The 23,115-nt window shown below is 46.5% G+C and overlaps 1 protein-coding gene across 1 annotated transcript in view; it reads left to right on the top strand.

Moving 5' to 3' along the window:
- Positions 1 to 13,484: 13,484 nt before the first annotated feature.
- Positions 13,485 to 23,115, top strand: part of PXYLP1 (2-phosphoxylose phosphatase 1) — a 117,095-nt gene continuing 107,464 nt past the window's right edge. The window contains exon 1 of the mRNA XM_070375461.1: positions 13,485 to 13,540. The gene's annotated coding sequence lies outside the window, so the exon portion shown is untranslated. The remainder of the gene's footprint in view (positions 13,541 to 23,115) is intronic.

Below are 23,115 nucleotides of genomic sequence, written 5' to 3'. Positions count from 1 at the left end.
CAGATTTTCTACGTGCAGCCAGATATGTGACCTGCAAATAAGGACAGCTCTATTTCATTATCAGGCTGAATGCCTTTATTTCTTTTCTGTGCCTGTTTCATTGGCTAACCCCACCAGCCCAATGTTGAATAGAAGTAGTGAGAGCAGACATTCCGGTTTTGTTCCTGATTTTATGTATTCAGTCTTCCTCTTTAGCTAAGATGTTATCTCTAGTCTTTTCATAAATGTCCTTTAACAATTTGAAGAAGTTTTCTTTAGAAGAAACTGCTATTTGCTGTGAGTTTTCTTTAGAAGAAACAGCTATTTGCTGTGAGTTTTTAATCTGGAGTGGATGTTGGATTTTATCAAGTGTTTTTCTCCATATTTGAGATGATTATATGGTTTTTCTTTTTTAGGTCATTAATTTCAGTGATCGGTTGACACACATTAAACTGACCTTGCTCCTGGGATAAACTCACAAGTGATGTTTAACCCCTTTTTACATATTATTGGATTTGATTTGCTAACATTTTGTTTTGAATTTTTGCATCAGTTTAGTGACATATATTCTGTAGCTTTCTTTCCTTGTAATGTCTTTTGTCTGTTTTGGGTGTCAGGGTAATACTGACTTCTTAGAATAAGTTAGAAAGGATTCTCTCATTTTCGAGAAAAATTTGCATAAAATTGATATAATTTCTTACTTAAATGTTACATAGAATTCATCAGTGAAGTCATCTATCCCAGGATTTTTCTACTTGGCTAAAACAGCAAGACTCAACTTTATACTGCCTAAAAGAAATACTTTTTTTTAAATAGTAGCTCTTGTCCCATCTGTTCTGTCCTCCTTTTATTCATTTTCTGTCTTCTTTTGGATGAGCCGAGTATTGTTTAGGGCTTCCCAGGTAGCTCAGTGGGTAAAGAATCCGGCTACAAGGCAGGAGACACAGGAGACATGAGTTTGATCCTTGGGTCAAGAAGATCCCCTGGAATAGTGCATTGCAACCCATTCCATTATTCTTGCCTGGAGAATCCCATGGATAGAGGAGCCTGGCGGGCTACAGCCCATGGGATCACAAAGAGTTGGACATGACTGAAGCAACTGAGCACACGCAAGTATTATTTATGCTTCATTTTATCTCCTTTGTTGACTTATAAACTATAGCTTTTTATTTTGTTAATGGTTGCTTTAAGGTTTATGCCTCTTTACCTTCTCATGTTATACTTCAAGTGATGTTTTACCACTATTCATGTTGTGTAAGAACCTTACAACCTATGCTCTCATTTCACCCATCATAGCCTTTTGCTTTTGCTGTCATAGATTTTACTTGTGTGTATAACCCCTACAAGCCATTGTGGGTTGGTGCTGTTGTTATTGTTATTTAGACAGTCAATAATCCTTTCAATGAAATTTAAAGAAGTAGAAAAAAATCTTATATACTTACCTTTTTAGTTACCATTTCCAGTTTTCTTCATAAAGATACATATCTGCATGTCTGAATTAGGATTGCAGATTTTCATACTGACCATCGGTAGCAAATACCTCTTCTATCTTCCTTCTTTCCATTGTTTATTACTTTGGAAGCTTTGACCCTCTTGAGGCTTCTTTCATCTGTGGTGTGTCATATCTCTCTCTGATTGTTATAAGATCACCATCTTCCAACTATGCTTTGGAGTGTTCCAGAAAGACAGCCCATTCTCCCCTCTGTATGAAGAAAACTGTCCCACGAGCCTGCTGGTGAAATAAATAAGTGGAGCTTAATAATTCAGTGCAAATGAATTGAAATCCAAACAGAAGTTCAAGGGAATCATGAATGCCAAGGAAACTTCTCTTTCTTGAAGATAGACTGTTCTGTGATTTCCACAGGTCTGAGAGAAGTCAGAAGCCTAAAAAAACTTGCAGGGATATTTGCAACCTAGTTCCTGACAAGATGGAAAGATGAACACAGGATCCTTCCCTGTCATGGCTTTGCTCATAGTAGACACTCAATAAATACTCACTCACTTCTTTAATTAGATAGAAGAATAAAAAATTATTATTGACCCTCATACACTTGAGTTTATGCGTTCTTCCTTCCAGATTTTAGTACTTTAAGTCTTATTAGGGGACTTCCCTGGTGGTCCAGTGGTTAAGAATTCACCTGCCAATACAGGGGACAGGTTTGATCTCTGGTCCGGGAAGATCCCACATGCCTCAGAGCAACTAAGCCTGCAGGCCACAACCAATGAGCCGGTGTGCTCTAGAGCCCATGCTCCACAGCAAGAGAAGCCACTGAAATGAGAAGCTCACAAACCGCAACAACAGAGGAGCCCCTGCTTGCCCCAAGTAGAGAAAGCCAGCATGCGGCAACAAAGACAACAGCAGCCAAAAATAAAAATAAATAATTTTTTTAAATAATAAATTTTAAAAAATCTCATTGGTTGTTAAGAGATTGTAGACTTTGATCGTAAATCAGAGATGTAATGGACAACTGTCATTCTTTCTGTCTGTTTAGCTTCCCAGATGGTGCTAGCGGTAAAAAATCTACTTGCAATGCAGGAGACACAGGAGATGAGGGTCAGGAAGCCCTGGAGGAGGGCATGGCAACCCACTCCAGTATTCTTGCCTGGAGAATCCCATGGACTGAGGAGCCTGGTGGGTTACAGTCCATGGGGTTACAAAGAGTCAGACACGGCTGAAGTGACTTAACACACATGCAACCCTTTGGAACTGAGTTTGGGGACCCGCTACTAGGTGGGTTAGGCAGGCTGGACTAGGAGATCTTCCTTTCCCAGCTTCTTTTGCAGCCAGAGACCATCCCAAACCCCACTCTGTTGGTCATACACCCTGTGCCATCCCGTGGTTCTGAAGTTCATGTTGTGAAGAAACAGGTCCCCAGGGGATCAACTCAGCAAGGGTGGCAGTAGTGGGTGGGGGAGTGGGGCAGCTCAGGCAGCCGCATGTAGGGCCCCACAGTTCTGCTTCTCAGAGTGATCCAGGCATTATTCCTGACCTGAAGCTGCCTTGACTTGTTTTCTGACTCACCTGGAAACCCTGTGAGTTATATAAATATATGTTTATTTATTTGGCTATGCCGGGTCTTAGTTACAGCACGTGGGATTAACTTTAGTTGCAGGATGCGAAGTCTTAGTTGCAGCATGTGGGATCTATTTCCTTGACCAGGAATTAAACCCCAGGTCCCCTGTCTCGGGAGCTCGGAGTCTCAGCCACTGGACCACCCGCGAAGTCCCTTCTGTGAGCTATTTAATGTTCGCTAAACTTTGCTACAAGGATAGCAGCACAGGTATCACCTGAGAAATTATCAGAAATGCAGACTCTCAGGCCCCACCGCAGACCTACTGAATCTAAGTGTGCATTTTAACAAGATCCCCAGTGGCCTGAATTTGCATTAAAGTTATGAAACTAACAAATTTCTCAACTCCTCCATTAAAGGTTTCCATGATTTGTGATTAAGAATCTGCTGATGGGGGTGCACAGTATTGGTGCCCCCTGTGTCTTTATCTGTATATTGAGAAGATTGGATAGATGATTTCTAAGGCTCTTTCCATCATGACCTTCTGGAGTCTTTGAATTTTAAAAGCCTCTCCCCAAGGGGCTCACTCACTTTCAGCCCTGCCAATCCCTTTTCTACCTAAATCTCAATCTTGTTGCTTCCCCAAAAGTGCAGCTATTTATCTTGACTTGTGTACAGTGCAAGCAGGCATCCTTGCAGCAGGCACCACAGTCGTGGTTCAGTCTTGTTTCTCCTGTTTGCTCATTTGGATCTAAGTGCTTCATTTGGATCTAAGGTGACAAGTGCTTAGAATTGACAGAAAAAGCATGATCCATAAAAGGAAAAAATGATAACTTGAATTTACATAAAATTTAAAACCTTTGATCCTTGGAAGACTCTGAAGGGAAGATAAAAAGACAAGCTACAGGTATTTGCAAACCACATATTCAACAAGACTAGTAGTATTTATAATAGAATATATAAAGAACCCTCAAAGCTCAACAGTTAAAAGAAAAAAAAAATACAATTCAGTTAAAAAATGGGCAAAAGTCATGAACAAACATTTCATTCATATACAAAGGGCAAATAAACACATGAAAAGGTGTTCAACATCACTAGCCACTAGGGAAGTACAAATGAAAACCAAAATAAAACATCACTGCACACCTATCAGAATGGGTAAAATAAAAATCAGGGACAACACCACTGGTGAGGGTGTGGAGAAAAGGGGACCCTTGTGCACTGCTGCTTGCAGGCTAAGTCGCTTCTGTAGGGTCCAACTCTGCAACGCTATGGACTGTAGCCCTCCAGGCTCCTGTGTCCATGGGATTCTCCAGGCCAGAATCCCAGAGTGGGTTGCCATTTCCTTCCCCAGGGAGTCTTCCCAACCCAGAGATCAAACCTGTGTTTCCTAAATCTCCTGCATCGGCAAGCACTAGCGGCACCAGGTGCAGTTAGCAGAATGTGAATTGCTGTAGCCATCGTGGAATGCAGTGAGCTGCTGCTGCTGCTGCTGCTAAGTCACTGCAGTCGTGTCCGACTCTGTGCTACCCCGCAGACAGCAGCCCACCAGCCTACCCCGTCCCTGGGATTCTCCAGGCAAGAACACTGGAGTGGGCTGCCATTTCCTTCTCCAATGCATGAAAGTGAAAAGTGAAAGTGAAGTCACTCAGTCGTGTCTGACCCTCAGCGACCCCATGGACTGCAGCCTTCCAAGCTCTTCTGTCCATGGGATTTGCCAGGCAAGAGTACTGGAGTGGGGTGCCATTGCCTTCTCCGATTATTTCTTACAACTGCATGTAAACCTATAATTATCTTAAAATGTTTCTTGAAAGTATCCAATTTAAAAAATAATATATGATCATAACACTTACAGGGAACCACAGTGACCCGACCTTTGTTTATGTCTCCAACTCGTATCCTGAACCTTCCGACTTGCCCTTCCTGCTGCACAGAAACGCTTGTGTTCCCTGCCCTCCCCTGCTGACTCTACTGCTTCACACTTCACCCCTGCAGCTGAGGCCCCACCTGCTTCTGGAACTTTCCTCCATACCTCCCATGCTTCTGGTGGAATCACAGATGCGTTTCAGATCCTGATTTCTTAAAGACACCTCCTCCATCACCCAAGGCTTAGAATTATTATCTTAGGGCTGGCCTGAGGCATGTGTGTGTAAATAAATCTGGGGGTTCCTTCAATAGTTTAACAATATCTGTTTCCTGTGTTTTAGGTGGATGCACTCTGGGTGTTTGGGGTTTGTTTAAGACTTTTTAAAAGCTATTTTATTTGGTTATCTCTTTATTGGGCTGTGCCAGGCCTTCGTTGTGGCCTGCAGGGTGTTTTCGTTGCAGTATGTGGGATCTAGTTCCCTGACCAGGGATGGAGCCCAGGTCCCCTGCACTGGGAGCATGGAGCCTTGGTCACTGGACCAGCAGGGAGGTCCCCACTCTGGGTGTTTTTAATTTTCCTTCTAGTGCGCCATGTGCTTCCACCTAAGTGAGACCGCAGTGCATTCCGTCAGCTGTGGACATCTGAGTTTCTGGTACCAAGTTTTCAACGTATTCACTGAGATCTTCATGGTAGATATAGATAGATAGCTCAGAGGCCTGCCACCCCCCACACACACTGGCCTGTCCTTTCCTATGGCTTTGCCAGCTCTGGTGTTTTGGGGAAGGTCAGGAGACAACTTCCAGCAGGCACAGTTGCCCCAAACGTTGAATTCCCCGAGTGATACACCTGCCTGTGTCAGGCGTGACTTCCTCCTGGCCTTTCTTGACCCTGTCTCCACCTGTGCTATCTCTCAAAGCACAGGGTGTCCTACTCGGTTTTAAAGTTCTCATGAGTGTCTAGACTTTGTCATAAGATTCAAGTCCACGGACTTCCCTGGTAGTCCTGTGGTTAAGAATCTGCCATCCAATATGCGGGATGCAGGTTCAATCCCTGGTCAGAGAAATAAGATCCCACGTGCTGAGGAGGCAGCTAAGCCCATGCATCACAGCAAAAGAGCCCATATGCCCAATGAAGACCCAATGCAGCCAAAAATAAATATTGAAAAAAATCCAAGTCCTATTCTTCATCTTCTCCATGACTTGACACACTCTATGCTATGCTAAGTCACTTCAGTCGTGTCCGACTCTGTGCGACCCCATAGATAGCAGCCCACCAGGCTCCTCCGTCCCTGGGATTCTCCAGGCAAGAACACTGGAGTGGGTTGCCATTTCCTTCTCCAGTGCATGAAAGTGAAAAGTGAAAAGTGAAAGTGAAGTCGCTCAGTTATATCTGACTCTTAGCGACCCCATGGACTGCAGCCCACCAGGCTCCTCCGTCCATGGGATTTTCCAAGCAAGAGTACTGGAGTGGGGTGCCATTTAGTCTTTAAAGATGAAGAGGCAGTTTTGGGGAGTCTCTGTCATTTAAAAATCGCTCTCTGCTCTGTGTTTCAGCCTCTTGATGCTATTCACTTGCTGCAGAAAAGACTTTCCATTGCGTCCCTGCTGGACACACAGGATTTTAGTACAAGGGCTCACCCTTCACTCTTCCCCTTCTTACTGATTTCAAAACGTTATTCACTCCAACCACTGAAATTTACATCTCTTCCACAACATTCAAGGGCAACAAAGCCTCTGTGACAGTCAGCCCTTGATATCACGGATCTGAAGATTCAACTAACTGAGAATAACAAACATTCAGAAAAAATATATTCCAGAAAGTTTCTAAAGCAACACTTGGACTTGCCACATGCTAGCAACTATTTACATTCTATTTATAAGTATTTTCATAGCTTTTACATTGAACTTGAAACTATTTACATAGCATTTATGTTGTAAATGCTCCGTGCTGGCTCAGACCATAAAGCATCTGTCTACAATGTGGGAGACCTGTGTTCGATCCCTGGGTTGGGAAAATTCCCTGGAGAAGGAAATGGCAACCCACTCCAGTACTCTTCCCTATAAAATCCCATGGATGGAGGAGCCTGGTACAGGCTACTGTCCATGGGGTTGCAAAGAGTCGGACAAGACTGAGCAACTTCACTATGTTGTATTAGATAGTATAAGTAATCTAGAGATGATTTAAGTACATGGGAGAATGAGCAGTAGGTTATATGTAAATATTATGCCATTTTATCAATATATAAAGGACTTGAGCATCCCCAGATACTGGTATCTCTAGAGGGCCCTGGAAACAATCCCCCCACCCCTACCGCCTCAACTCAGACACTGAGAGACAACTGCACTTTCTTTTCTTTTGAAAGTGAAGTCGCTCAGTCGTGTCAGACTCTTTGCAACCCCATGGACTGTAGCCTACCAGGCTCCTCTGTCCATGGGATTTTCCAGGCAAGAGTACTGGAGTGGGTTGCCATTTCCTTCTCCAGCGGATCTTTCTGACCCAGGGATTGAACCTGGGTCTCCCGCACTGTAGGCAGATGCTTTACCATCTGAGTCACCAGGGAAGTCTCTTTTCTTTTAACTCAAGTTTAATCTGGCTTTCAGCCCCCACTTAGTAGGACAGTGAGATGCCCAACATAACTCATGTTTGGGGATACCCTCTCTTTTCCAGGGTTATGCAAGAAGCCAGAGGGATTTACACAGTCCTAAAAACTTGAGGAAACATCTCTGGACTTGAGGTCATCACAGCCACCACTGAGATTTTCATGGTCCATGTTATCCATCTAAAATGGGGGAGGTCACCTCCTCCTGCCTGGCTTGGGCACAGCATTTGCTCCCTGCTGCTCCCCAGAGTCACATATACTAAGGCCGCCTCTGATATCTGTGTGCCTTTCCTCGGGACTGCTGGCCTGAAAGTGAGGTGTCATCCTCACCTTGCGTGCACTCACCACCACTGGCTTCCCCTCCATCCCCTGAAGTCACCCACACCCAGACTCCAGCGTCTACTTGTCCCCCTCCTGGAGAGCCAAGCTTAACCTCTTCCATGTGGCTCTGTCTGTCTGGTTCTGGGTCACTGGAGGTGTTCTGCTCCTCACCCTAGTACTCACCTTTGTGGGGAGGCCAAGAGCATCTCCCACAAAGCCCCTGAGACTCTGCCCAAGGGCTTCTCAAGGTATAGAGAGTGGGGTGCAGGAGAGTGGGGAGTCCAGGATGCAGGCCAGAAGTGCCCAGATGCTAATGCCCTGGGAGCAACTTCAACCAATGACGAATAGCCCTTGGCGGATAAAAGTCCTCAAGCCCCTGACGAAACAGTGCTGTATCTCCCACGATCTCCCAGGTGTCTGGGGGTAGGAGTGATTTCCCTCCAGCTCCTGCTTCACTCCCCAACCTGTGACTCTGGGGATTGCCTTCCAGACTCCCAAATCCTTGTTCTTGGGACCTGCTTCTGGGGACCCTGACTGAAGACTCCTGGAAGTTTCTGTTCTGGGCTCTGAAACCCCAAAACACTGACATCTCCAGAGGTAAGAAGCCCAGGCCCTGTCTGCCCTTATCTGTTCAGAGAGGTCAGATAAGGGAGAAAAATGACCTTCTCCTTCTTCAGAGGGTCTCCTGCTGCAGAAAGGATATAAGAAATGAACAACCAATCCATTTTCTTGCCGTAGAACACTCACTCACTAAACGTCCAGCCTGATCCCCAGCCACCACGGGGGGATAAAGAAGAAAAGTGAGGCAATGCAGATGACCCAGGCCTCAGAAGAGCATTGGCATGTGTGGGGTGGGAATGGATACTAGGGGAGCACTTCGTCTGCTATGTGTCTTCACTCACCGCCCCTGGTATTTATTGGGACTCACAGGAATGCCATGATGTGCTCAAGCTGAAGGTCCCCCGTCCCACCTTGGGAGGATCAGGCCTTGGCCAGCAGAGCCTACTGTGCCAATACAGGGTCTCTGGGCCGCTAGGAGGGGACACTGACCACAGCGGGACTTAATTTGACAGGACCAAAGCTGGCTTCTCTGCCTTGGCTGAGTTTGTTTGTTTTATTGTTCATTGTTTCATTTGGCTGCACTGGATCTTAGTTGCTGCAGGCCGGATCTTTGGTCTTCCTTGTGGCATGCAGAATCTTCAGCTGCGGCATGTGAACTCTTAGTTGCAGCTTGTGGGATCTAGTTCCCTGATTGGGGATCAAACTTGGGCCCCCTGCACTGGAAGCGCAGAGTCTTAGCCACTAGACCACCACTGAAGTCCATTGACTTAGCTTTATAAAGCCACATACTCTAGCCCCACTTAGCCCTTCTAAGGAAGGTGTGGTTCAGAGAAGATGAAAATGACCACTCACAGGACAAGTCAATAACAGTGCAGGGAACACCTGATTCACTGCTGTGACCCAGGAGTTACATGGGTCACACACAGCAGAACTGGTAGACACCATTCTGTAATCCCTGGTGGCTCAGACGATAAAGAATCTGCCTGCAATGTGGGAGACCTGGGTTCGATCCCTGGGTTGGGAAGATCCCCTGGAGGAAGAAATGGCAACCCATTCCAGTATTCTTGCCTGGAGAATTCCACGAACAGAGGAGCCTGGTGGGCTACAGTCCATGATGGGTCGCAAAGAGTCAGACATGATTGAATGACTTTCACTTTCACTTTCATTCTATAATCAGGTCAGCAAGGGTCAAAGTCACTGAGTTTGGGGACTCAGAGTCTTCTCGGTGCCACTGTTGGTGGCTGTCCCCTTATCCCGGCCTCCCTGCCTGTTTCTTGTATAAGGGAGCCTGGCGGGGCTGGAAGTCTCTGCTGAGACAAAGTATAGGCTGTGTTTGGTTGAGCAACTTCTCAAAGACACAGTCTGTGTGGACTGTGCCTTCCCTGGCTTTCCCCTTCTAAGGACCAAGAGCTTGCAAATACTGCAATGTGAACCATGCATTAAAATTTTATACACTAATATATATTTTACTGAACTTTTTAATAACCCAGGGAGAAATGCTTTTAAATAATTCAATATGGTGTTGGCCCCCAGCTGAACTATGCTACAAGTAACCGTGTATAAAATATGACACTCATATTGCATACCTTAATAGAATAAATGTTTATCTTGATAATAAGCCATTTGAATTCGAATAATGTGGGAGTTACGGTTGCCATGGCAGGGTCTTGTTAAGGTTTTACACGAGACGTCAACGGCAACGGCAACATAAATGCATGTGTTCACCTTTTGCTGTTTATAAATGAACCAAGTGGACAGTGAATGGCTTATTCATCAATAAAAGTTTTAAATGCCATTTATGAAGCAATTGAATGACTGAAGAAGTGTGTCGCCAATGATGTATGTTCTTTCTCGGAGCCAGCTTCAGGATTTTACAGAAAGTGCAGTGTGAGGATGGAGAGTCCCCTCCCCACCCAACAGGAAGGCCATTGTCAGAAGAAGGTGACTTGGCACACAGTAGGTGCTCAGGAAATTCTCATCAGACGACTCTTTAAACAACTGCCTTAAGAAGAAGCATTTAAGAATCTGAGTGGTTTCCAAACCTGGCGACATATCAGAACCACCTGGACTTTGCATTAGAAATTCAGATTTCTAAGCCCCACCTAGACACCGAGTCAGACTCTCCAGATCTGTAGCCCAGAAATCCCATCCCAAGACCATGGTAAATTTGCCTTTCATTACATTTCTGTAAGATTTTTAGGCAGAAGATCTTAGAGTTGGAAGAAGCCCTGGAGATGACCTAATCCAACCCTTAAAATCACAGAGCAAGTTTGTGGGAAAGCTGGGACCCAAATCCAGTCTTCTGGCTCCTATGCCAAAGTTCTGAAATTCTTTCCAGTAAGACTGGGCCTCCTAACTGGGGCATGTGTCCACGGGTTGAATTAGAGCTCTGCGGGTTACAAGTGAAAGAAACCTAATGCAAGCCAGTATAACCCCCAGATTATACAGCTTCAGGTATAGCTAGATCCAGGGACTTACACGGCCCACTGGGACTTTTCCTCTTTCTATGTTTGAATTCTGCTATGCTTTGAATTGATTCATTCCCTAGTTTTTCTCTACTAGGCCCCGAAGTTTCCAGGCTGTTTCCCAGCGGTTTAGCCATTCTAGCAAGAATAAGCCTTCTCATCCTGAGACAGGAGATAGATGGGTCCCATGCTAAACAATTTCAGAATTATTATGGACAGAAACTCCATAATTGCAGAAACTCCATAAAAGCAGGATGATGGAGATTGGGTCCTGCTCAGATGAGACAAAAGACCACATATTCCTTATTCTCAAAGTCAAGGAGACTTCCTCAACTACATATGCAGAGAAAGACTTCTTAGGGGCCAAAAAGGGAGGGGGCATCACCTCACAGTAAGTCAACTACCCCTAAGCCTCTTTGCTAGAATTCATCTTGGCTAAGAAATACACACACACACACACACGCACACACACACACACACGGTGGGAGGATCTTGAGATAAACCGAACATGGACTCAGAACCAGGCAAATCAAAATGACTGGCCAAAGGGGATCCAGAAGAAATGCCCCATTAAAGAGATTCAAGCTACCATGAGGGTGCGATTCTCTGAATCTGCCAGTGTCTAATCACATGTACTCTACTTTTTCCTCCTAATAAACACATTACTTGTTTCTCTACTTTCTGTCTTTGTCAGAATTCTTTTCTGCAAACCCAAGAAGCCAGGGCCTTATCACTGACCGCTGGTCTAGTGGCTAGGATTCGGGGCTCTCACTGCAACAACCCAACCTCAGTCTCTGGCCAGGCAGTGACATCACGCTTTAAGCCGCTGCAGGCCAAGGCCACTGGACATCCATCCCAGTAGTGGGAGCAGAAGTCCTAAGACTGATGCAGACTGGTTCAGCATGGGTCACGTGTTCACTCCTGAGTAACCACTGGGCTCAGAGGAAGGAAATTTGATTCAGGAGGTCTTGTCCCCAGGACAGAAGGCAGCGTCTGACTGTGGACAGAGAATGGGGAAGGATGGTTCTCTCAGAGAGAAACTGAGTCATCAGTACCAGAAAGGGAGGAAGACAGAAAAATAGCAGAATGACTGTCTCCACACGGAGACTGTGCTGGCAGCATGTGGAGTCATAGGGAAACTCGGACCTCTTTCTGCAGCTTCTGTTTTACTCACAGAAGGAAGTTTAACGCACAATGTTACGTTACAACAAGCCCAGAAGCAGACTGCAAAATTCTCATGAATTTTTAAGATGTAACAGGTAGCGTAAAATAGCCCTGGAGCTGGTAGCAGGCGGCACAGGCTCACCCCAGACTCCCAGGAGCCCCAGGCAGGGCTCAGTGGATCCGCTCACTGGTGGAGTCTGGGTGGGGCAGGGGAGGCTGAACTACAGGGTCTGGTCCTGATATGTGACTTTGAATTATTCATTATTTGTTTTCATGATAAATCTAGTATCTCCCTATCCTGGTTATAACCACTCCATGGCAGTGCCTGTTCCTTCTCTCTCCTTGGCTGTGGGGAATAGATCTCCCTTTGGGTAAAAGAATTTCAGAGGGACTTCCCTGGTTGTCCAGTGGTTAACAATCTACCTTCCAGTGCAGGGGGACACAGGTTCGACCCCTGATTAGGGAACTAAGATCCTACATGCCGCGGTGCAACTAAGACCCAACACAGCCAAATAAATAAATAATTTTTTTAAAAATTCCAGAAACCACTCCCACCTCTAGCCTCAGATACTTTGCCTTTGAGTCCCACAAAGGCAGAATGGGGTGCCCCAAGCCTGAGCTGAGGAGAGCTAGAGGTTGAAGGTGTAACCCTGGCCCCACCGGGCACGATGTGCAGTGCAGCTGTGCAATGAGGCTCCTGGTTTCCCTTGCTCTTACTTTGGAATCTGAGCTGGAGAACTTGGATGTGATGCCATCTACTCAAGCCACGAGGTGCCAGACCCTGTTCTTGGACACTGAGCTATTAAAGATGAATACAACAGCATCTTTGTTCTCAAGCTGACCCGCTTCAAACTCCCACTAGTTTGAGAGCTGTCTTTTTTTTTTTGCCAGAAAGCTGGGCAGGTTCTTCAGGGTCAGGATCTCCATGAACAGTTGTGCAGGTTGAGCACCGCACCAAAGGCCCCAACTGAAAGGCAGTGGGACTGACGTCTAGTCAATACTCCTCTTGCTTATTTATGAATCCTGATCCAGGCTGTGGCTGCCTGGAGGAAAAGGCACAAAACCACCCCACAGGCTAGCAACAGCCCTCAGGGGTCCATGTTCCCAAGACCTGAGTCAGAGCTGAGGAGGAAGCTGGACAGCAGAACCATGGGGAGCCTTGAAATGCTAGCCAAAAAACCAGGATCTCCAAACCCAGCAGCAGGGAGAGGAGAGAGCAATTTTGTGTCAGTGAAAAAGGCTGAAGCCTTAGTCAGAAGCCAGAAAGAGCCTGGAAACCAAGACACATGAAGTCAAAGGAGGTGGGTGAGGGGGCAGGGCGTGGGGCAATCTACCCAGGATGGGCAGGGAAACTGCCCATTGGCTCTCTGCCCAATCCTGGGCCCTCTCCTGCCCTGCTCAGTGCTTCAAGGACTGCCTTCCCAGCCCCTCCTACCCTCTGGTTGCTGGGCAGTGCTCTGCACAAACTCCAGCCCTGGCCGCATGCCCTTCCCTTCATCTCCACCAGCCCCACTGTTTCAGAACTCAATCCAGGGGGCACCTGGCCGAGGGCAGCGTTTTTAGCTCACAGAAGGTAGGACATCTCTCCCCTGGTCCCCACAGTCCCCCGTGCTTCCCTATAGCAACAGACAGGCAGTGTTGTTGTAAATTGTAAACGGACGGATCTGTCAGCCCCCTCCCCACCACCCAGCAGGGGAGAGAGGCCCAGTTTCTTTGAGGAGAGTCTGAATGGCAAGATTTCTCAGCAAAGCTGTCTGTCAATAAATTTTAGATTTCAGAAACTGCCATGGAACGCAGAATTGTCACAGTCCCCACCTCAAACATTTTAATCAAACAAAAACTCCATTTACTGCTTTGGAGTTTTTACCACATGCACCATCAAGAAGCACAGAGGAATGGGTAAGGAAAGATGCCAGCCACCCTCCCGGGTTCCTAATGGGGCCACTCTGAATTCTTCCAGCTGCTCTGCTGGTGGTTCACTCTGTATCTCAAGACAGTATGACTTTAACATGCTTTCTAGAATGATCAATTTTAGGTATGGTCTATTAATCAGCTTCCTGATTAATCTGAGTTCAGATACTCATATGCATTCCTTGTTTGGATGACTATAAAAGTATAAATACTACCTTTATATTTCTACTTCTAAACCCATCATCCTTCCCCACTGCCTTTTGACTTTCCCTTGGTGAGATGAAAAATATTAATTTCCCTCTCTATTCCTTCCTCCCAGCCCTGCTAAGCTTTACTTTATTTTTTCAAGATTGAGGTTCTGTTCCATAACTATAAATAAGGTTTCTGTTCTTTGTTTACAGGCCAAGTCTAAAAATTGAAAATAGAGGGGCAGTTTTTGCATGACTAGGATTAGGCCAATACTGATGGCGGTTCAGCCAGTCACTGTACCAACATCCACGAACACGTTGTCTTTCCTGTAAGCCTTCTGTTTGTCCTGGCATTTCTGCTTGCCTTTCTTTTCTTTGTACTATCTGTCTATTTCATAGCCTCACTTTAATTTCCAAACTTTCATTCATAACAGATACCCTAATCAGCAGAGAATTATGCTGAAAAGATTTAATCACTAACCAACCCAATTTAATTCAATATATGGGGATGATTGATAGCAGATAGTGACCAGAATGGACAAAGCACTAGTCCCCAAAGCCAGGGGCAGATGGTAGAAGCCCCTCTGTTGTGCCAGGTATTAACTCCTGGCATCTGGATCTGCATCATGGTAAGGTCCAGCTGCCAGGAAGAGGCTGGGCAGGGAAGAAGGGTGGCTCACGTTAGCTGCTATTTAACAACCAATTCAGAAGTACTTAAACTGGCACATCCTGGCTAACATCAGGCCTGCCAACGAGACATTTTCCCCTAAGTCCTCCAGCCATCAGCTCCATCTGCACTGGCTACTTCTGACATCCCCTGCCCAGCTGTGCTACAAGGGATCCCCTGTGACCCAAATCCCACGTCTCCTTTCTTGGTTGACCCCCATGTTTTGCTAAATATAAAGCCCAGTGTTGTCATATGATATTCAATTCAGGGGATTATATTAAACATATTTAACCATCAACTAATTCAGAAATTTTGGTTACTTAGTATCTTGTTACAAAGTCACACAAAGATTTTGCTGTTTGAAAATCTTGCTTATACAAATTGACATCAGTGACACCACAGTTGAAGAATTACTGTATTTTCAATAGCTTGAAAACCAGCAAACAAGCGAGAGGTTCTCGAGACTTCCCTGGAAGTCCAGTGATTAAAATTCCCTACTTCCACTGCAGGGGGCGCAGGTTCGATCCCTGATCAGGGAACTAACCAGGGATCTGCATGCTGTGTGGCATGGCCAAAAAAGAGAGAGAGAGAGAAAGAGGTTCTCAGCAGTCCAACCATAGGTGGAAACTCTCATCCTTCTCTCAGGATCCCTCACCTACCAGGAGTGAGGCAGGACTATCCAGTACGTCAGCAACACCATTTTCAATCTGGGTATCAAATACCAGGAGATGATTAACTATGTTCTTGCTATTGAACTAAGAACTAAAGTGCAAACGGAAGTTCTAAAATGGTCTTTCTGCATTCCAGTGGATTGTCTTACACCATCCCTGAGTGCCCAGCTCCTAGTTTAGGCGCCAGAGCTTTATTAACAAGCATTTACTGAATGTCTTACATGGTCCAATTTCCCATTCTTTGGGAACTCGCTGTTTGGAAGAGAATATAGGCCAGAGAACAGACCATTATAACACAGTGATCAGTGATGTGACAAAGGGAACACAAATGACTGTGGGAGCACTACAGAGGAACTTCACCCAAAAAAGGAAAGCACAAACCGTTGTTTAGATGGAGGTACAGATAAGTGGTCGGATGGGTAGGTGGGTGAATGGATGAATTGATAGGTAGGTAGGTTGATAGTAGGCAAATAGGTGGATGGATGGAGGAGTGAGTACATGAGTGGGTTAATTGGTGGGCGGGTCTATGAAGGCACATATGGGTGAGGTGACATCACAGAGTTGAGTGGGGATGAAAATGCAGTCCTGATTCTTCTGTAAACACCTGAAAGTCGAGGCAGCACCCTCAGCCTAGTCATCTCTGTATCCCAGGGCCCAGCACAGGCCTGATACATGATAAGTATTCAAGAAATATTTGGCAAGTAAGTGACTCCATTAGAATTAATGATCACCAGCCAGTTCCAAGAGTTCAGCCAAATCTCACCCCCTTTTTGGCCTCAGTTTCTTGTGTAAATTAGATATGAAGAGACCTGCCACAGGAATTTCTAGTGTTATTGGTGCTAGAGAAGGGAGAATGGGCTTGGGGACCTGTTTTAGATTCACCACGTGACAGACCTCAGGCCACCAGCATCTCTTACTTCACCCACTTTAAGCCCCCACATCTTTGCCCTCTCTGAAGCACTTCACACACTTTATCTTATTCAACACTGAGACAAGTGTTATTATAATTACGCCTCTTGAACAGAGGAGGTGACTGAGGGTAAGAAACGTTGAAGCTGGATCCATTGGTGTTGAAATCCTGGCTCTGCTATGTAAACTTGGGCAAGTCACTTCACCTCTTGGAACCCCTCAAAAATGCAAAGATGAAATGGGATAAAACATTTAAAGTGTTCAGTCTACAGGAGGTAATTAAAAGTGGTTTTCTTTGTTGGCCATGCCAGGAAGGTGCAGAAATGAGATTCCGCTCTTTTTACCAACCATGCTGATAACTTGAAGTCAACAAGAAAGATTAAAGTTCTGCTTAGGCTATGGTGCTTCAATTATATGTGAGGAAGATTTCAGTAACACATTTCGAAACTTGTAATGTTTAGAATAACTAAAATAATCAGTGAGCTTCTGTACCTACCCCAGCCCTAAGGTAATGGGGTTCACCAGTTGTTTGAAAAGAAGTTTCTCTAGTCTAGTGGCTAAGCCACCTCTTGTGCGACCCTTTTGTGCTGTTTCTTTCCCCCGCTTGCCCCCTGGTGGTGAATGTAGGCACAACAGGTTCTGTATCTCACCAGCGTTGCATTTAAGCCTGCCCCGCTCGCGGCTGCTGCCAGATGCCGTCTAGCGGCTACTCTTAACACTGCAGCTCAGGAAAGGTGGTGTGCTACGGAAAGGATTGAATGTCCCTTGCCTGAACCTCACTTCCGGATTTGGTCCCTCACTGGCTGTGGGACCTTGGGCATATCGTTTAACTTTCCCGAACGTTCGTTTCCGCATCAACAGAATGGGTACTACACCTACCTCAGAGAGTTTTCCTGATGAATAAGATAACTGAGGCACAACTCCTAATAAAAGGTAGATGTGCCATAAAATTTAGCTCTTCTAATAAAATGAAAAAGTTAAATAGCGTGATTGAATTATCACAAACTCGCTTACTGATTTCTTGGCAGAATGATGGGCCACGGGGCAGGGCAGTTTTGAGAACAGGGGAAGGAAGGAAAAGGAGATTGTTAGGAAAACCCAGGGCTTCGAGCACAGGTGGGGAATGTAGGTGCAGACTGGGGAAGACATTCAAGATCCAGCCAGTGACCTTGAGACGTGACCTCTACTTGTGTTTTTAGGACACAGGCATGTGAAAACCACAAGACACAGCAGAATCCAAGACATGAATGGCAGCAAGTGTTCCAAGAAGGAATATGGGCCAGGCCAATCATGGAGGGCTCCCTGGAGATGGGGATATTTAAGCTGGGATGGGATTTGGAGAATAAAGAAGGGCTCTAGGGGTATTCCAAATCAGGGAGGGGAGGAAGGATGAAACAGAACAAAGGATCCAGCATCTTTGTGAAGGAGACCAACAAGAGAGAAGGCAGGAGCAGGAGGTCAAATCAGATCACCTTGGGGCCAGGAGCTTCACCTGGGCCCTCTGGATGGAGAGAAGCCAGTGCAAATGTTCAAACAGGAGCTGGCATTTGCAGACACTGTGCCCAGCTGCTTAACCTGGCATCTCTGTATAGGATGGATGGAAAGAAGAAAGACTAGATTTGGTCAAACGCACAAAGAATTCAAAGTTACAATCCCTGAACCTGGTGTTAGGGAGGAAAAACAAAGGGACACAGCTGTCTCCTGGCACTTCCACTTTACAGCAGGCTCTGCTGGGCCTACTGCTGAGTGTAATTCTTTCATACTTGGCCAGACCCCTGTGCAAGCCTGCAGCTGCCTCATCAGGGGCAGGCAAGCAGCAATGCTTCTCTGCCGCACTGCGGCAGCAGCTGCTATCACCTTGAGGCAGTGGGACCTGATTCAGGGCCAGTCCTAGACCAGCTGAGCATCAGGGTCATCTGGGAGACCTGGGGCCCGCGTGGAAACACAGACTCCCAGCTCCAGCTCCAAGCAACTGAACCAGAATCTCTGGGGTTTGGCCCTAGACTCAGAATTCTGTCTCTTTTTTTTTGGCCCAGTCATGTGGCATGTGGGATTTTAGTTCCCAACCAGGGATTGAACCCATGCCCCTTGCATTGGAAGCATGAGTCTTAACCACTAGACTGCCAGGAAAGTCCCTGGACTTAGAATTCTCTTTAAGTATCCTAAAATGCAAAGTTGGTGTTATTTTTTCAAAGTTTACTTATTTTTGGCTGTGCTGGGTCTTTGTTGCTGCATGGGCTACTCTCTAGTTGCCGTGTGAGGGCTTCTCATTATGGTGGTTTCTCTTGTCAATCACAGGTTCTAGGGCATGAGGGCTTCAGCAGTTGTGGTTTCCAGGTTCTAGGGCACAGGCTCAGTAGTTGTGGCACTCAAACTTAGTTACTCTGTGGTATGTGAGATCTTCCCAGATCAGGGATCGAACCCATATCTTCTTCATTGGCAGGCAGATTCTTTACCACTGAGCCATGACAGAAGCCCCTAGACTCAGAATCCTAAATATCTCTGCAGGTGATGGACATCCTTATCCAGGCTCAGGATACTTGGTGAGCAGGGAACAAGCAGTGATTTGGAGTCAGACAGACTCAGGTCAGTCCCAGGCCCATTCCTTTCAGCTGTGCTGCTCTGGTTGCTCTGAGCAAGTCATTTCACCACTCTAAGTGCCAGTGTCCCACCCACAAAATTGGCATGAAAGACTCTCCCAGAGGATGGTGGAGGTTGTCAGCAGGGAGTCAGGCACACAGCAGGTAGTTAATAGATGACAGATTAAACCTGGGCATGCCCAGGGGCCCTGACTGTCCTTACTTACTCTCCATACATACAGCCTGTATGTATGACTGTATGCATGTATGTATGACTGTATGTATGTATGACTGAATTGATAATTCAGTCTCCCCAAGAAGAAGTGGCTGGAAATGACTTTGGGGGAAAAGAGGGAAGTCCCCAGGAAGGGCCTGATGCAGCAGATCTCAAAAGCAAATGTTGAGATTTGGCCTGGCTTTTCCACTGGGTGTGACACCATCCCATCTGGCTGGACCTGGAAGAAACGGTGGGGCAGCCAGGGCTTGTCCCTAGGGCCTCACGTCCCTTCAGGGGCTCCTCTTCCCTTTGCTCAAGCAGACTCCCAGGCTCTCTCACCAATGCAAGTGTGTGCATTCATTCTTTTTTGGTTTTGTTTAAATGAGGTTCAGTTATCACTGCTGACACACTTCATTAACATGAAATTCTTCACCATACATACTAATCGCAGTAAAGTTCCCCTCTCCCTTCCGTGGGGTTGGGGAGAGGGAGAACTACTCTAGAAGATGATTTTCACTGAAATCTAACCAGACTTTGTTAAAGGGACTGTGACAAGATTATAAATGATATGAAAATAACATTTTAACATTTGGCCATCAACTTAAGGAAATGGCTTGCTTATATAAATTTTCGTTTCGTTTGTGGCTGTGCTGGATCTTCATTGCTGTGCGTGGACTTTCTCTAGCTATGAAGACTGGGGGCCACTCATCCTTGCTTCTCATGGCCGTGGCTTCTCTTGTTGCGGAGCACAGGCTGTAGGCCCACAGTCTTCAGTAGATGTGGTGCATGGGCTTAGTTGCTCTGTGGCGTGTGGGATCTTCCCAGACCCCAGGGCTCAGGGGCTCAAGCTCGTGTCCCCTTTGCTAGAAGGCAGATTCTTAGCCACAAGACCACCAGGAAAGTCCCAATTTTTGTAATTTTTCAATAATTCTACCGTCACATTTCCCAGGCACCTTCACCTCTCCATCTCTCCTTTCACCTCAGGCTTAGCTCCCAGGATCACTGCCTGTATTCAGAAGTTTCCCAGCAACCCAGGACCCCAAGGGCTATGGGTGGTTGTGGAGTGACAGTTTATGGTGGCCTGAACCAGGGGCTAGAGGCAGTGTGCATCCTGAGATACAGTGAGGATCTGACCACTGGCTGGGTGTAAGAAGACAGGAGGGAATTGAACATGATCAACCCTAAATATTCATTGGAAGGACTGATGCTGAAGCTGAAGCTCTAATACTTTGGCCACCTGATACAAAGAACTGACTCGTTAGAAAAGACCCTGATGCTGGGAAAGATTGAAGGCAGGAGGAGAAGGGGATGACAGAGGATGAGATGGTTGAATGGCATCACCAACTCAACAGACATGAGTTTGAGCAGGCTCCTGGAGATACTGAAGGACAGTGAAGGCTGGTGTGCTTCAGTCCACCGGGTCGCAGAGTCAGACATGACTGAACAACAACCACTTCTGGTCTGGACAGGGGAAAGCCAGGAAGGGAATGGGGTGGGAAGGGTGTTAAGACACACAGGAGAAGGATCAAGTTTGGGATGGGAGAAGGTCATTAACCTCTCAATGGGCAAGAGGAGGAGAGATATATCAGGATTCCTGTTGACTCCCAAACTCAACAGATTCAATAGGGACTTAAACACACGCTGCAGTGTTCTGTTCTGTATGTATGTTTCCTTCTCCCATAAGAGAAGTCCAAATGAGCATGCAGGGCAGGTGTTGAGGCACTGGCAAGTTATCCAGGATCCAGACCGCTCCCACTGAGAGAGTCATTTCCTAGGCAGGTTGATAAGAAGTCCAGGGGACCCCAAGGAGAGAGGGGTCTGGAATTCTCAAGGAGGAAGAAAGGACAAACTTTTTTGTCCCTCTACATTCCTTAGGATTATATAACAATAATGTATCCTGCTTGAGAACAGTCTCTGGAAAAAAAAAAAAAAAACCTTCTGACTAATCCTGTTATCTTAAGGTGTAAATTATGGGAGTAGGTCTAGTGAGGTCTTTACAACCTCCAGACATTCCTTTGATTAACTGTAATAACTAATTGGAGAGTATATAACTCCATAGCTAACACTAGCAAGGGGGTACTCTTCTGCCCCCTTCTGATGCCTATGTCAGAAGCTTTCTCTATCTCCTTTATACTTTAATAAAACTTTATTACACAAAAGCTCTGAATCTGAGCGATCAAGCCTCGTCTCTGGCCCTGGATTGAAATCCTCTCCTCCTGAGGCCAAGAATCCCAGCGTCTTTGCGTGGTTCAACAACAACCTTTCACCATCATTTGCAATCTACCACTCAGAACCTATCCTTGAAGTCAGGTCACAATCCAAGTTGGCAGTGGAGTCAAACATGACATCTCCCTCCAGTCAGTGAAAAGGAGGAAGGGGAAACGATAGACGGGAGGTGACCCCAAATGAAATCTTCCCACCCCCACCCCCCCAACTGGACCAAGTCATGGAGCCACAACCATAGGCAGGGGAGGCTGGGAAATACCATCTCTTTTTTGTGGACAACAACGTATCCCGGTAATTATCAGTGATCCGTTACCAGGTAAAAAGAGAGTAAATGCAACCCGTAGTCCCCGTTATAATCGTCTTCCCAAGATGCCAGAACTTTCCAAGGAGAGGTGTGGCTTCAGAAATGATGGTAATGACACCAGCGTTGCTCATCGAGAGCACCCAGAGTGGGAAGATGCCTGGAGAGTCCAGTAGAACTACTCTTTCAGGGGCGGGCCGGGAAGAGCTGAGATGCAGGAGGGGTGAGGTCATGAAGCCCTAGGACTCGGGTCTGGAGCGCAGCGGGAGTTTCCGGCTTGGAACTCAGCGGAGAGGGGAGTGGCTGCAGGGTGGCCGCTAGATGTCGCTGCAGAGAGGTCGCCCGCGGTGTGAACCGAGCCGGTTTCGGTAGAGCGGAGACCGCGGAGGGGACCCGCTGGAAAGACTGGTGCTCTGGTGCCTTGACCATGAGCAGAGATGACTTTTCCAGATTTTGGCTGAGGACAAAAGTAGAGAGATAGGGCAACAGCTGGAAATGGATCACGAGATTTAAAGAGGGCTTGGGTTTGTTTTTTTTTTTCCTTTCCCTTTCCCAAAGACTGAAAGAGAATTGAGTCTTTAAATCCAGATCCAAAGAAGTCAATGGAGATAGTAGTTGAAACCTAGAGAACGAGGAGAAAAGTAGAGGAGTGAGGAGGCAGAAGAGGTGGGAATTGCAAACTCGGGAGGTTTGATTCTAGGAAAAGGAGGCATCTCTTCCACTGAGGGAGACGGACTGCCGAAGGGGCTGCGACTGGCGGAGGCGGCATGCGAGGCAGGTGTTCCAGGTTAAAGAGTGGTTTCTAAAATCGAAAGGGGAACTTCAAGTGGCGGTCCAGCGGTTGGGATTCCGCGCTTCCAATGCCGAGGACGCGGGCTCCATCCCTGATCAGGGAACTAAAATCCCATGTGCCGCACTACAATAAAAATCATATAAATAAGGAAAATAAAAACTGGCTGTAGTTCCTTCCCCACCACCACCCTCCCCCCTCCTACCAGAGGGTCAGAGGCGGGAGGAGTTTCTCTTTTTTCCCTCCTCCTGGCAGAGGCTGGGGCACTGCAGGGACTCACAGGAGGTCCCCCGTTGCTTAGCTGATATATGTGGTCTTTGGCCACGATGTAAAAGGAAGACTGGATGTAGGTGTAGAGTCTGGGGAGGGTTACACTGCTGGGCTGTGAACAAAAGCAAAGCAGAAGGGAAGGGAGGGACTTCCCTGGCGGCCCAGTGGTTAAGACCCTGCACTTCCAATCCAGGGGACATGGGTTCCATCCCTGGTTGGGAAACTAAAGATCCTGCATGCCCTGCGGTGCAGCCAAAACAAACAAATCCAAAAAAACAGAGGGCAAAGAAGAACGGTGCCCTGGAGACATGCTCTAATTGGCAAAGGTGGCTGAGGGAATTTTATGAACAGGAAATTCTAATGCTCCACTTTGGGTCAGACACTACCAACAGTTGATTTACAATGTTGTGTTAGTTTCA

This window comes from Bos mutus, chromosome 1 (genome assembly GCF_027580195.1).
Source record: "Bos mutus isolate GX-2022 chromosome 1, NWIPB_WYAK_1.1, whole genome shotgun sequence".
Lineage (NCBI taxonomy): Eukaryota > Metazoa > Chordata > Mammalia > Artiodactyla > Bovidae > Bos > Bos mutus.
The sequence above is the reverse complement of the archived record's forward strand: the minus strand, read 5'-3'. Positions and strand labels throughout refer to the sequence as shown.